This window comes from Panulirus ornatus, chromosome 27 (genome assembly GCF_036320965.1).
Source record: "Panulirus ornatus isolate Po-2019 chromosome 27, ASM3632096v1, whole genome shotgun sequence".
Classification (NCBI taxonomy): Eukaryota; Metazoa; Arthropoda; class Malacostraca; order Decapoda; family Palinuridae; genus Panulirus; species Panulirus ornatus.
In genome coordinates, this window is record NC_092250.1 from 10,673,485 (window position 1) to 10,689,471 (window position 15,987).

General features: G+C 40.4%; 1 pseudogene; it reads left to right on the forward strand.

Annotated features, from left to right (window-relative positions):
- Positions 1-2,810: 2,810 nt before the first annotated feature.
- The window catches only part of LOC139757577 (cytochrome P450 3A41-like), a 79,729-nt pseudogene continuing 66,552 nt past the window's right edge, over positions 2,811-15,987 (forward strand).

The following is a 15,987-nucleotide window of genomic DNA, read 5'->3' on the forward strand; positions in this document are numbered from 1 at the left end:
TTTGACCTGTTACCGTATGAAGCACTTCATATTTATGGTCTTATTGGTAAATGTACAACTAACGTGACACATGACTTATTATTCCCCCTCAAGGATTCTCAGAAACCCTAGATTTATTATAATGTAATCACATTCTTGCGTGATCCATTTGTAATCTTTTGATACATTCAGTTCATCATGATGGTTTTTGGTCCAATGTCGTATAAGACTTTAACAGACATTCCATTGAGTTTTGCTACAAATTACGACTATGTGACCGCACATATGGTTAAGCTTCTATCTCTCAACTTTCGGCACATTGATTTTCTCCCAACTCACAGGGCTTATACAAATTAAAAGAAACCTAGCGTCCGATGTCAGATCCTGTTTTGTTGATGCAACTTTGAATCTGTATTTGGAACTCCCGCTGCGATATGGAGTGGTCTGGTTAAATATCACTGAATCGTACAAGAGTATCAGCGTTTTTATTTCCACACATCTCTCTTACCCTTACATTACTTACTCGATCAAACCACTTCACACCACATATTGTCCTCAAAATTCTTATTTCCAGCACATCCGCCCTCCTGCGCACAACTCTATCCATAGCCCACGCTTCGCAACCATTCAACATTGTTGGAACCACTATACCTTCAAACATACCCATTTTTGCTTTCCGAGATAATGTTCTTGACTTCCACACATTCTTCAAGGCTCCCAGAATTTTCGCCCCCTCCCTCACCTTATGATTCACTTCCGCTTCCATGGTTCCATCCGCTGCCAGATTCCACTCCCAGATATCTAAAACACTCAACTTCCTCCAGTTTTTCTCCATTCAAACTTACCTCCCAATTGACTTGACCCTCAACCCTACTGTACCTAATAACCTTGCTCTTATTCGCATTTACTCACAACTTTCTTCTTTCACACACTTTACCAAACTCAGTCACCAGCTTCTTCAGTTTCTCACATGAATCAACCACCAGCGTTGTACCATCAGCGAACGACAAATGACTCACTTCTCAAGCTCTCACATCCACAACAGACTGTATACTTGCCCCTCTTTCCAAAACTCTTACATTCACCTCCCTAACAACCCCATCCATAAACAAATTAAACAACCATGGAGACATGAAACACCCCTGCCGCAAACCTACATTCACTGAGAAGAAATCACTTTCTTCTCTTCCTACACGTACACATGCCTTACATCCTGGATAAAAACTTTTCACTGCTTCTAACAACTTGCCTCCCACACCCTATATTCTTAATGCCTTTCACAGAGCATCTCTATCAACTCTATCATATGCCTTCTCCAGATCCATAAATGCTACATACAAATCCATTTGCTTTTCTAAGTATTTCTCACATAAACAAGGACTGTGTCGTCCACAAATGATTTAATGCCAGCACGTCATGCGAAGATCTAGCTCCACGTATCTGATAAAAGTCGAGTTCAAAGAGACTCCATGGAGTTGGTTCTGTCTCTTTGTCTTATCATTATTACACCAGTTTTTGTTTCAGGGAACTCGCCGCTAAAATGTTCTAGCCATTAGTTAGAGAGCTCAATACTGGGCAAATTACTGCACCATTTGATTACACTCAGATGGTGGGCCATTGTGATGTTCGTTTCTACACTCGCAATCTCAAATTTTGGGACTGTCTTCAAAACCAATTGGATTACATCCCCTCTTATTTATTTCGATAAGTTGGTTAGAGGAGGATAGGAAGATGAGGTGGGACAGGGGAAGGAACAGTTTGGAATGGAAAAGAAAACTTAAGTGCATACAGGTGTGTGATGAAGTTTTTTTTATGAAAGTGAGTGTTTTTCTGGACGCATTTTCTTGCTTCTCTCTCTCTCTCTCTCTCTCTCTCTCTCTCTCTCTCTCTCTCTCTCTCTCTCTCTCTCTCTCTCGACCATCTACCTTTCACCTATGTATTTGCTTCAGTAAGATTCTTTTTTTTAACCAAATCTTTAATCAAAAGAAATAGAGAATTTCCTACCAGCTATTTGCTTTCCTGAGCCAGGTTTCTTTTTACTTCGACCAAACATGTTCAGCCTTACGCTTGTCCTCTGACGGAATAGGAATTTTATGTATACCACAGACATCCTTAATCGTTTTCTTTCCATTTCTGCTCATAACTGCCCTAAATCTGTATTAAGAGCGCTGAATAGCCTTAGAAACTCCAGTGCTTGGCTTATAAGCTTAAATTCTATAATCCAATCCAGTCAGAACTGGCTTAGGATATGAAAAACTAATCTTCGTTCAACTCAAACTTATGATCTACCTTGGCAACATATTTGCTTTTTATTACTCCCAGTGTGGTAGAATACTACATTTAACACACTGGAGATCAGCAATATACAACTGCTTTATCGCATATTTAATCACCACAAATAGAACTGAGGTCAGACCAGGTCATGCTTTCTTGCCATATTATATGGCAGCGATGTTTGTTGGATAACTAAGGTAGACAATCAGAAGGGCTGTATATGTTGACATATCACGCCCTTTTACCTGTTTTAGGTAATCCTGAAGAGCAGAACAGCTTTTACGCACAGACAAATGAAACCGTTTCCATGCATAGAAAACAATTGCATATGTACAGCACATGACCACAATGAACAACCAGACAAAACTTTAAAATTAGTTCCAACATAACAAGAGCACAGCATAACACAAAAACCCATCATCGCTTGCCATATAAGTAATCATTTCAGATAACACCATACTTTTTTTTTTCTCAGCGTTGCTTAGTTTGGACTTGAGGATGTATGTAAAAGGGATGAACATTAGTAAGCGGAATTCTCCAACATTACTGCCCTAACGCCTCAAACATTTTTCTTCCAGGATGGGCGTGGAGACGTGGTTGTTGTTGGTGAGCGTTGTGGTGTTAGCGTTGTGGGCGTACTCCAGGTGGCGCCTCAGCTATTGGTCCTCCAGGGGAATAACAGCCCCGCCTGCCCTCCCATTCGTGGGCCACGCACACAAGCTATTTTCCAAAACTCGAGGACGATGGGTGTTTGATGATGAGGTAAGCAAAGTTTCCTCCACGAGTTTCACGGATACATGACCTTGATATGTGACTTCAAACGTCATATAGGCTACAGCATCATAACTATCAGAGGGACCAAGCTGCCCAGAGAAAGTATTTGTCACTTTAATCTTCGTACATAAATTTTTCTTGCATTTTTTCACATTTTTTTGCTGATAAACTTAATCTGTGTTGTATTCTAGAATATCTATCGACATATTACACTTATATTTAATGCTAGGTTACCTAGCGGCAGCACCATCATAGGAATTCTGGAACAAGCGAAATTCACCCAAAGAATAGGAATACACTGAAAAGGGGAAGATTACGAAGTCCCGAAGAATTAAGCGACGAAGCTTTGACGTAATGAGCCACACACACCCCTGGGTAAACTACATTTATCAGCCTTTACTCACACGTGGTGAACGTACCTAATGTTTCGGTAAGGGACAAGTAAACCTTAAGCTGAAGGTTTGGCTTTCTTTACAATTACATAACATGTCATGAAAGTTACGTAAGGTCATTTTGGAATAGTCCTTAGAAACAAACTTTTTTTGGGTGCTCCGCTGCCCTCATATGAGGAGTCCCTAACAGTTTAACCTGATAACGTTTCTACATCTGCCCATAAACAAAAGGGATGGGAATTGTTATATTAACATAGCCTTTGGGACTACAACATTAAAAGATAAGGACACTCGCACCAGTTGATGTTGAGGTATTGCAGGTTTTATAATATGAAGTGACTTGAGTTAGATAAACGAGGCGAGCCATTTCTGCAAGTGGAAATAGTACGAGGATAATAATTCTATGATTAGCTTAGTTTAGATTTGTTACAAGTTCATTAAATGAGCCAATATGGCACGCTTCTTGATCATACAGTAAACCATCTGAAATTGTAAGAGTGATTAATTTAAAAAGTCGATCGACGGTGTTTGTGAAGTAATTTCGATGCATGTTTATATCGTCTACTAACTCACCTTATCCAGTTGAACAGTATGTTGAGTCAACCTGGCGTGTGAATCCTTCTGACTGTATTTCTGTTATATGCTTTTCCTCATGTTTACGGGCGTCGCCTTTTGTCTATAGAGCTACCAACAGCTGAAGAGCCGTCCCTCCAAGACTGGAAAAAAGGAAAAAAAACTCTTTCCGTGCGCCTGCCTCTCTCATTTGCATTATGAGCAGGAAATTGTGCCAAAACTTGTGATACTGTACATGCAATCTCTGCTAACTTCCATTTCAACCGCTACTTTAATTGTTATAAAGAAGGAGTACTATTATGTTCAGATTACAGTGGCTCAAGTTTGTGTGTGATTGGTCTGATGATGAGGGATTACTTTAAACCTCCTGAGCTTGGACCTGTCCGTCACACTGTATCTAGTTGTTACTGCGTCCTGAATTAAGGGAACATCCAAAGCTTTCAATCTGTCAGATGTCTTAGGCGGTAGTGCCGTCACCAACCCTGGCGGCAAAAAAAGATGTAGGGGAAAAAACCATGCTGGACCTGTCGAGTGAACATGCACGTTAGTTATAGCAAGGATGTGGGTCTAGACGTAGGTTATGAAAATGTTTCAAGTATCATGCCAAGAGTTGGGTATTACTTTGTTGTTACGGGGACCTCCGGACTAGGCTCAAGATCTTCATTTTTTTTCATCATATTTAAGTAACCTAAGATGGTCGGCATGTTCCTCTCGAACGTCTTGAGAATTAAGATATCCTCTTACGTGCTAAATACCTTATACGGTTCTGTGAATTGTGATGCTAACATAAGGTGGGGCCACATTATTAGACATGATTGAACAATAGCTAGTGTGTTGTGTTTGTAACAATGATGGTAGCGTTATTATTCCACAAAGTTGCCGACACTGATACCAATATTGTTACGATGTTGTGAATCCAGTGGAAGCAATGACAGTAATATATTTTGATTGCAGTGTTATCAACCATGTTTTGACGCATCCACGAATATATTGGCAACATTGCAATTAGGTACGCTGTTGGAAACGTACAACTGTGTCCTGTTGATGAGCTTAATGTCAGTAGCATTAGCTGGCTTTGGTGCAAACTGTTGACAGCTTTGGTCGTAACACTGTTGCGTTGGTTTAGACATGCCTATGTTCGATATTTTTCCAAACACTGTTGGCAGCTTTTGTTGGGACTGTTTACAGCTATGTTCCTAACACTGTTCCGTGGGTGGGGACGTGACTCTCAGCACTTTTAGTCACACATTTACCAACACATTACAGGGTTGTATATGGTGTGGCCCCACATTTTCGATCTGGCTTGTGTAACGCTCAAGTTCTTCAACATCGCCAAATTGCCTTTTTTGATCTGATTAGGTCCAACTAGCCTGTTTTCAACTTAAGGGAACTGTCAAATTGCTCCTACAGTTAGCACTACGTTCTGTTTACGTTGATGATGTGTGAGTTGTGTACATGAGAACTATTTTGCTGTAAGGTTGTCACCATCATATGTTGTTCGTCGTCTGTAGATAATAATGTCAAAAGAAAACATTTTGTTAAAGCCTTATAACCAGGACTTACTATGGTATGGTACGAGGCATTAATGTCACCTTGTACATCTGAGATACATTCAACTCTCTGACCGTTTTGAAAATCAGTAGTTATTCCAGTTCCCTAACAGCATGCATTTCAACTTCTCTGCTAACCCAATCGCCACCGGGTGGTAGGCTGTAATATATAGTCCTTTCTTTCACTGTGTTTTACTCATAACTCTTCTCTGAAGTTATCATTCAAATCTCTGCCACTGTCATTGCAGTGTGGCGATCCAGAATGTTGTCATTAAATGCCTTAACGACTTATTTTGCGGTTTTGTTAAGGAATGAGACTGGTTTACATTCTGGAGTAAATGCATCAGTCATGACGAGCAAGTTTCTATTACCTTGGCGAGTTTGAGACAACCCTGATGGTACAGCCGTTGAAATTCTCTCCCGTAGTTCTGTGGCTTCCTGGTATGTCAATACCTTGCCTTTAAGCTGAGTACATGTAGGACGTCTCCCCACAACGTGTGCAGTTTGCTTTACCATCCATGCTCAATACACCTGTCCTTACCAAAGTGAGCTGCTTGCGGAGTATCATCAATCAAAACCTGAATCTGTGGCACGAAGCTAAGTGGTATAACTAACGACAGATGTGAGCGAGCCGGTACATATAGTTTCACATCTCTACAAAATATCATCCTGTAAGTGGAACTCCCGAGTTGGGACTAGAGGCTTAATTGTCAAAACTAGAAGTTTCGTTACGTAAGTATTTTATTACTGTAATTTTCTGCATCGAAGGCATGGTACTCGGTAAGTGAAGCTTCACTCCGCGTTAAGGCATCTCCTAATAAATTCTGCTTCCCAACCATATATCCGAAAGTTCAACAGAAAACCTGAACTAACTAGTAAATCTGCCAACTGGTTTTCGATTTCGAAATAACACACCACTGATAGGTGGTCAGTGTATACGTAGACTGAGCAGTAATAGATAATTTCGAGATAATTAAGTACTTATGACCTGCAAGTGAATAATTCCTTTTTGCTTCGTATAAAGTTCAACTGCCGTATGTTATGGGTGTGAGCGTCTTGCTATTCCTTGTATGAATGCTACTCCAGTACCCTTGGCACTTGCATCACTTGATGAAGATCAGCGAACACCGAGATAGATAGGTGCAGAAATTAGTGCCTGGTTAAATGTGACCATCGCATATTTTTGTACAGAAGAAAAAGTGTATCTTTCCTCTGTAATAGGTAAGGGGGGTGAAGACTGAAATCCTGCACGAAACATCCACAGTAACCAGCTATTGCTATAAATGATCGGATCTCATCAGTGTTTCAAGGTGTGGTGAATTATGTTACTGTCTCTACTTTCTCATAATCTGAGGAAACTCCTCTCACGTTCAGTACTTGTCCAAGGCCATTTAATCTTGTATTTTAGATGTTTCATTTGAACAGAGTTGCCCTTAGATTCGTCAGCGGTAAACTTCTTCAAGACGTCCTGTAAATTTCTCTAATGAGCTGGAACATTACTAATTACTGCAGTGGCATGAAAGTAGACCTTGAGGGTTTGTCTTCGAGATATCATTGTCATGAACCTTGAAAAGGTCATGGTCGAAGATCTTAATGCAAAATGCATCCTAGTAAATCCCAGTGCTTTATAAGAGTGCCGCACGTAGTTAGTGAAAGCGTCATCCAGAGGTATTTGCCAAAATCCGTGTAACAAATCTAAGGAGGAAGATATTACCTCATAGATTCTGGAGAAGGTCTGTGGGGTCGGGTACTAGGAATCAATATGGGACGGTAGCCTTATTAAACTGTTTATAGTCTTATCACTGATCCCCAAGATAAGTGGGGTGTTCCACGGGGAGCTATTAGGTTGAATATATCTTCTGAACATTCATCAGCTGCCTGTCGTTGGGAATGTGCTAGACTTAAAGCAGGGACGTATTCATAGAATGTAAAGGTATGGAAGGGGAAATATGAGTTAATCCTAATGGTTTCCCCTTTAAAGCTAAAGGATTACTATAATTATTCTATATATTTAGCATTTCTGGTGTATACTGCATTAGTTCTACATTAACTGCAACATTAGTTTTGGAGCGTAGGAGGTGACTTGATTCAAACAGACTATATCTTCTCTGTTGACTTGCAACTCCTGTGACAGATGCTTGGAATATGGACAAGTCAACTGGATAATGTCCTATGGACAAGAAAAGGTCCTGTGTCGGTCTACTGGCCAGGTTGAAAGAGAAAATTCCATGTTCCGTCTCACGGAGTTTGGGTTCTATAGAGATTCGTCTTATTTTTCTTCGCGTCCACTTGTCCGGCAGTAGCAAGTGTCACTTCTTTCCTTATCCTATTTGCAAACGTCTTTACGTCATAAGTGTCTCCTTTTAGTGTTTTATGTTGATCATAACTAGTTATGTTTTAACTCTTGCTTCACATTTACGACAGTGGGTAACACATTAGATATGAATGACCTTGAGGTGCTTGTTTTCTCTCTGGTTCTACAGGAGGGAAAATCTAGAGAGGTTCGATGGGCAATATAATTCTCAACAATTTATTGTATGAATTAACAAAAGGAACATTACATCCCTGAACGATTATGATTAATTCTTGAGGTTTAGTTTCCACTTTAAAATCTCGCATAAAACTGAAACCCATACATTCTTTGAATTTGACCTGTTCCGTTATGAAGCACTTCATATTTATGGTCTTGTTTGGTAAATGTCATCTACGTGACACATGACTTATTATCCTCAAAGGATGCTCAGAAACCCTAGTTTTATTATATGTAATCACATTCTTGCGTGATCCATTTGGTAATCTTTTGATACATTTCAGTTCAGTCATGATGGTTTTTGGTCCAATGTCTGTATAGACTTTAACAGACATTCCATTGAGTTTTGCTACAAATTACGACTATGTGGACGCACATAGGGTTAAGCTCTAACTCTCATCTTTCGCACATTGATTTTCTCCCAACTCACAGGGCTTTTACAAAATTAAAAGAACCTAGCGTCCGATGTCAGTCTGTTGTTGATGCAACTTGAATCTGATTTGGAACTCCCCGCTGCGTTATGGTGTGGTCTGGTTCACTGATTTGTACAAGAGTAGTCAGCGTCTGCATGGACCCAATAGGGAGGTGGTGCTTTCTTTATCGGCTTTGTAGACCTCCTTTGACTAGCGTGTGCTTAAAGCTTGTTGCAGTCTTTCTATAGAAAGAACATTATTTCTGCAAGGACTTTGTTGTATGGGTTTGCGTTTCACCACGTGCAGACGGATAATCTGCCAAGTATAGGACTGGGAGGTTTGTAGTGTCCTATTTACTTGGTAAACACATTTGTGGTTGAGAGCATTGTTGGGAAGTATACGAATGCAAGGTAAATCTGAGGTTAGGGTAGGGTATATTGGTTGCTGTGTCCTTTGGAATAGTAAAAGTATAAGTGGGTTGAAAGGCTCTTTTTATTTCCACACATCTCTCTTACCCTTACGTTACTTACTCGATCAAACCACCTCACACCACACATTGTCCTCAAACATCTCATTTCCAGCACATCTATCCTCCTGCGCACAACTCCATCCATAGCCCACGCCTCGCAACCATACAACATTGTTGGAACCACTATTCCTTCAAACATACCCATTTTTGCTTTCCGAGATAATGTTCTCGACTTCCACACATTCTTCAAGGCTCCCAGAATTTTCGCCCCCTCCACCACCCTATGATCCACTTCCGCTTCCATGGTTCCATCCGCTGCCAGATCCACTCCCAGATATCTAAAACACTTCACTTCCTCCAGTTTTTCTCCATTCAAACTCACCTCCCAATTGACTTGACCCTCAACCCTACTGTACCTAATAACCTTGCTCTTATTCACATTTATTCTTAACTTTCTTCTTTCACACACTTTACCAAACTCAGTCACCAGCTTCTGCAGTTTCTCACATGAATCAGCCACCAGCGCTGTATCATCAGCGAACAACAACTGACTCACTTCCCAAGCTCTCTCATCCCCAACAGACTTCATACTTGCCCCTCTTTCCAAAACTCTTGCATTCACCTCCCTAACCACCCTATCCATAAACAAATTAAACAACCATGGAGACATCACACACCCCTGCCGCAAACCAACATTCACTGAGAACCAATCACTTTCCTCTCTTCCTACACGTACACATGCCTTACATCCTCGATAAAAAACTTTTCACTGCTTCTAACAACTTGCCTCCCACACCATATATTCTTAATACCTTCCACAGAGCATCTCTATCAACTCTATCATATGCCTTCTCTAGATCCATAAATGCTACATACAAATCCATTTGCTATCGACATATTACACTTATATTTAATGCTAGGTTACCTAGCGGCAGCACCATCATAGGAATTCTGGAACAAGCGAAATTCACCCAAAGATTAGGAATACACTGAAAAGGGGAAGTTTACGAAGTCCCGAAGAATTAAGCGACGAAGCTTTGACGTAATGAGCCACACACACCCCTGGGTAAACTAAATTTATCAGCCTTTACTCACACGTGGTGAACGTACCTAATGTTTCGGTAAGGGACAAGTAAACCTTAAGCTGAAGGTTTGGCTTTCTTTACAATTACATAACATGTCATGAAAGTTACGTAAGGTCATTTTGGAATAGTCCTCAGAAACAAACTTTTTCTTGGTGCACCGCTACCCTCATATGTGGAGTCCCTAACAGTTTAACCTGATAACGTTACTACATCTGCCCATAAACAAAAGGGATGGGAATTGATATGTTAACATAGCCTTTGGGACTACAACATTAAAAGATAAGGACACTCGCACCAGTTGATGTTGAGTTATTGCAGGTTTTATAATATGAAGTGACTTGAGGTAGATAAACGAGGCGAGCCATCTCTGCAAGTGGAAATAGTAATTGTATGATTAGCTTAGTTTAGATTTGTTACAAGTTCATTAAATGAGCCAATATAGCAGGCTTCTTGATCATGCAGTAAACCATCTGAAATTGTAAGAGTGATTAATTTAAAAAGTCGATCGACGGTGTTTCTGAAGTAATTTCGATGCATGTTTATATCGTCTACTAACTCACCTTATCCAGTTGAACAGTATGTTCAGTCAACCTGGCGTGTGAATCCTTCTGACTGTATTTCTGTTATATGCTTTTCCTCATGTTTACGGGCGTCGCCTTTTGTCTATAGAGCTACTAATAGCTGAAGAGCCGTCCCTCCAACACTGGAAAAAAGAAAAAATATCTTTCCGTGCGCCTGCCTCTCTCATTTGCATTATGTGCAGGAAATTGTGCCAAAACTTGTGATACTGTACATGCAATCTCTGCTAACTTCCATTTCAACCGCTACTTTAATTGTTATAAAGAAGGAGTACTATTATGTTCAGATTACAGTGGCTCAAGTTTGTGTGTGATTGGTCTGATGATGAGGGATTACTTTAAACCTCCTGAGCTTGGACCTGTCCGTCACACTGTATCTAGTTGTTACTGTGTCCTGAATTAAGAGAACATCCAAACCTTTCAATCTGTCAGATGTCTTAGGCGGTAGTGCCGTCACCAACCCTGGCGGCAAAAAAAGATATAGAGGGAAAACCATGCTGGACTTGTCGAGTGAACATGCACGTTAGTTATAGCAAGGATGTAGGTCTAGACGTAGGTTATGAAAATGTTTCAAGTATCATGCCAAGAGTTGGGTATCACTTTGTTGTTACGGGGACCTCCGGACTAGCCTCAAGATCTTCATTTTTCTCATCATATTTAAGTATACTAAGATGGTCGGTATGTTCCTCTCGAACGTCTTGAATATTAAGATATCCTCTTAAGTGCTAAATACCTTATACGGTTCTGTGAATTTTGATGCTAACATAAGGTGGGGCCACTCCGTAACATTATTAGACATGATGTGAACAATAGCTTGTGTGTTGTGTTTGTAACAATGATGGTAGCGTTATTATTCCACAAAGTTGCCGACGCTGATACCAATATTGTTGCGATGTTGTGAATCCAGTGGAAGCAGTGACAGTAATATATTTTGATTGCAGTGTTATCAACCATGTTTTGACGCATCCACGAATATATTGGCAACATTGCAATTAGGTACACTGTTGGAAACGTACAACTGTGTCATGTTGATGAGCTTAATGTCAGTACCATTAGCTGGCTTTGGTGCAAACTGTTGACAGCTTTGGTCGTAACAATGTTGCGTTGGTTTAGACATGCCTATATTCGATATTTTTCCAAACACTGTTGGCAGCTTTTGTTGGGACTGTTTACAGCTATGTTCCTAACACTGTTCCGTTGGTGGGGACGTGACTGTCATCACTTTTAGTCACACATTTACCAACACATTACAGGGTTGTATATGGTGTGGCCCCACATTTTCGATCTGGCTTGTGTAACGCTCAAGTTCTTCAACATCGCCAAATTACCTTTTTTGATCTGATTAGGTCCAACTAGCCTGTTTTCAACTTAAGGGAACTGTCAAATTGCTCCTACAGTTAGTACTACGTTCTGTTTACGTTGATGATGTGTGCGTTGTGTACATGAGAACTATTTTGCTGTAAGGTTGTCACCATCATATGTTGTTCGTCGTCTGGAGATAATTATGTCAAAAGAAAACATTTTGTTAAAGCCTTATAACCAGGACTTAATATGGTATGGTACGAGGCATTATTGTCACCTTGTACATCTGAGATACATTCAACTCTCTGACCGTTTTGAAAATCAGTAGTTGTTCCAGGTCCCTAACAGCATGCAGTTCAACTTCTCTGCTAACCCAATCGACACCGGGTGGTAGGCTGTAATATATAGTCCTTTATTCACTGTGTTTTACTCATAACTCTTCTCTGAAGTTATCATTCAAATCTCTGCCACTGTCATTGCAGTATGGCGATCCAGAATGTTGTCATTAAATGCCTTAACGACTGATTTTGCGGTTTTGTCAAGGAATGAGACTGGTTTACATTCTGGAGTAAATGCATCAGTCATGACGAGCTTGTTTCTATTACCTTGGCGAGTTTGAGACAACCCTGATGGTACAGCCGTTGAAATTCTCTCCCGTAGTTCTGTGGCTTCCTGGTATGTCAATACCTTGCCTTTATGCTGAGTACATGTAGGACGTCTCCCCACAACGTGTGCAGTTTGCTTTACCATCCATGATCAATACACCTGTCCTTACCAAAGTGAGCTGCTTGTGGAGTATCATCAATCAAAACCTGAATCTGTGGCACGAAGCTAAGTGGTATAACTAACGACAGATGTGAGCGAACCGGTACATATAGTTTCACATCTCTACAAAATATCATCCTGTAAGTGGAACTCCCGAGTTGGGACTAGAAGCTTAATTGTCAAAACTAGAAGTTTCGTTACGTATTTTATTACTGTGTTCTTTCTGCATCGAAGGCATGCTACTCGGTAAATGAAGCTTCACTCCGAGTTAAGGCTTTTGCTTTGTCGCTGTCTCCCGTGTTAGCGAGGTAGCGCGAGGAAACAGACGAATGAATAGCCCAACCCACCCACATACACATGTATGTACATACACGTCCACACACGCAAATATGCATACCTATACATCTGAACGTATACATATATATACACATACAGACATATACATATATACACGTGTACATAATTCATACTGTCTGCCTTTATTCATTCCCATCGCCACCTCGCCACACATGAAATAACAACCCCCTCCCCCCCTCATGTGCCCGAGGTAGCGCTAGGAAAAGACAACAAAGGCCACATCTGTTCACACTCATTCTCTAGCTGTCATGTAATAATGCACCGAAACCACACCTTTCTTTCCAAATCCAGGCCCCACAGAACTTTCCATGGTTTACCCCAGACGTTTCATATGCCCTGGTTCAATCCATTGACAGCACGTCGACCCCAGTATACCACATCGTTCCAATTCACTCTATTCCTTGCACGCCGTTCAACCTCCTGCATGTTCAGGCCCCGATCACTCAAAATCTTTTTCACTCCATCTTTCCACCTCCAATTTGGTCTCCCACTTCTCTTCGTTCCCTCCACCTCTGACACATATATCTTCTTGGTCTACCTTTCCTCACTCATTCTTTCCATGTGATCAAACCATTTCAAAACACCCTCTTCCGCTCTCTCAACCACACTTTTTATTACTACACATCTCTCTTACCCTATTATTTCTTACTCGATCAAACCACGATAAGGCATCTCCCAATAAATTCTGCTTCCCAACCATATATCCGAAAGTTCAACAGAAAACCTGAACTAACTAGTAAATCTGCCAACTGGTTTTCGATTTCGAAATAACATACCACTGATAGGTGGTCAATGTATACGTGGACTGAGCAGTAATAGATAATTTCGAGATAATTAAGTACCTATGCCCTGCAAGTGAATAATTCCTTTCTGCTTCGTATAAAGTTCAGTTGCCGTATGTTATGGATGTGAGCGTCTTGCTATTCCCTGTATGAATGCTACTCCAGTTCCCTTGGCACTTGCATCAGTTGATGAAAAAAATGATTGCTGAAGATCAGCGAACACCGAGATAGATAGGTGCAGAAATGAGTGCCTGGTTAAATGTGACCATCGCATATTGTTGTACAGAAGAAAAAGTGTATCTTTCCTCTGTAATAGGTTAGGGGGGTGAAGACTGAAATCCTGCACGAAACATCCACAATAACCAGCTATTGCTATAAATGATCGGATCTCATCAGTGCTTCAAGGTGTGGTGAATTATGCCACTGTCTCTACTTTCTCATAATCTGAGGAAACTCCTCTCACGTTCAGTACTTGTCCAAGGCGATTTAATCTTGTATTTTAGAAGTTTCATTTGAACAGAGTTGCCCTTAGATTCGTCAGCGGTAAACTTCTTCAAGACTTCCTGTAAATTTCTCAAATGAGCTGGATCATCCTTACTAATTACTGCAGTGTCATGAAAGTAGACCTTGAGGGTTTGTCTTCCAGATATCATTGTCATGAACCTTGAAAAGGTCATGGTCGAAGATCTTAATGCAAAATGCATCCTAGTAAATCCCAGTTCTTTATAAGAGTGCCGCACGTAGTTAGTGAAAGCGTCATCCAGAGGTATTTGCCAAAATCCGTGTAACAAATCTAAGGAGGAAGATATTACCTCATAGATTCTGGAGAAGGTCTGTGGGGTCGGGTACTAGGAATCAATATGGGACGGTAGCTTTATTAAACTGTTTATAGTCTTATCACTAATCCCCAAGATAAGTGGGGTGTTCCACGGGGAGCTATTAGGTTGAATATATATTCTGAACATTCATCAGCTGCCTGTCGTTGGGAATGTGATAGACGTAAAGCAGGGATATTCATAGGATGTAAAGGTATGGAAGGGGAAATATGAGTTAATCCTAATGGTTTCCCCTTTAAAGCTAAAGGATTACTATAATTATTCTATATATTCAGCAATTCTGGTGTATACTGCATTCGTTCTACATTAACTGCAACATTAGTTTTGGAGCGTAGGAGACTGTTTCGAGGAGGTGACTTGATTCAGACAGACTGTATCTTCTCTGTTGACTTGCAACTCCTGTGACAGATGCTTGGAATATGGACAAGTCAACTGGATAATGTCCTATGGACAAGAAAAGGTCCTGTGTCGGTCTACTGGCCAGGTTGAAAGAGAAAATTCCATGTTCCGTCTCACGGAGTTTGGGTTCTATAGAGATTCTTCTTATTCTTCTTCGCGTTCACTTGTCCGGCATTAGCAAATGTCACTTATTTCGTTATCCTATTTGCAAACGTCTTTATGTCATGAGTGTCTCCTTTTAGTGTCTTATGTTGATCATAACTACTTATGTTTTAACTCTTGCTTCACATTTACGACAGTGGGTAAGTAACACATTAGATATGAATTACCTTGAGGTACTTGTTTTTTCTCTGGTTGTACAGGAGGGAAAATCTAGAGAAGTTCGATGGGCAATATAATTCTCAACAATTTATTGTATAGATTAACACAGGAACATTACATCCCTGAACGATTATGATTAATTCTTGAGGTTTAGTTTCCACTTTAAAATCTCGCATAAAACTAAAACCCATACATTCTTTAAATTTCAACAGTTCCATTATGAAGCACTTCATATTTATGATCTTGTTTGGTAAATGTCATCTACGCGACACATGACTTATTATCCTCAAAGGATGCTCAGAAACCCTAGTTTTATGATATGTAATCACATTCTTGCGTGATCCATTTGGTAATCTTTTGGTATATTTCAGTTCAGTCATGATGGTTTTTGGTCCAATGTCTGTATAGACTTTAACAGACATTCCATTGAGTTTTGCTACAAATTACGACCATGTGGACGCACACAGGGTTAAGCTCTAACTCTCATCTTTCGCACATTGATTTTCTACCAACTCACAGGGCTTTTACAAAATTAAAAGAACCTAGCTGTCCGATGTCAGTCTGTTGTTGATGCAACTCTACGCTGATGGAATTTGAGTCTGATTTGG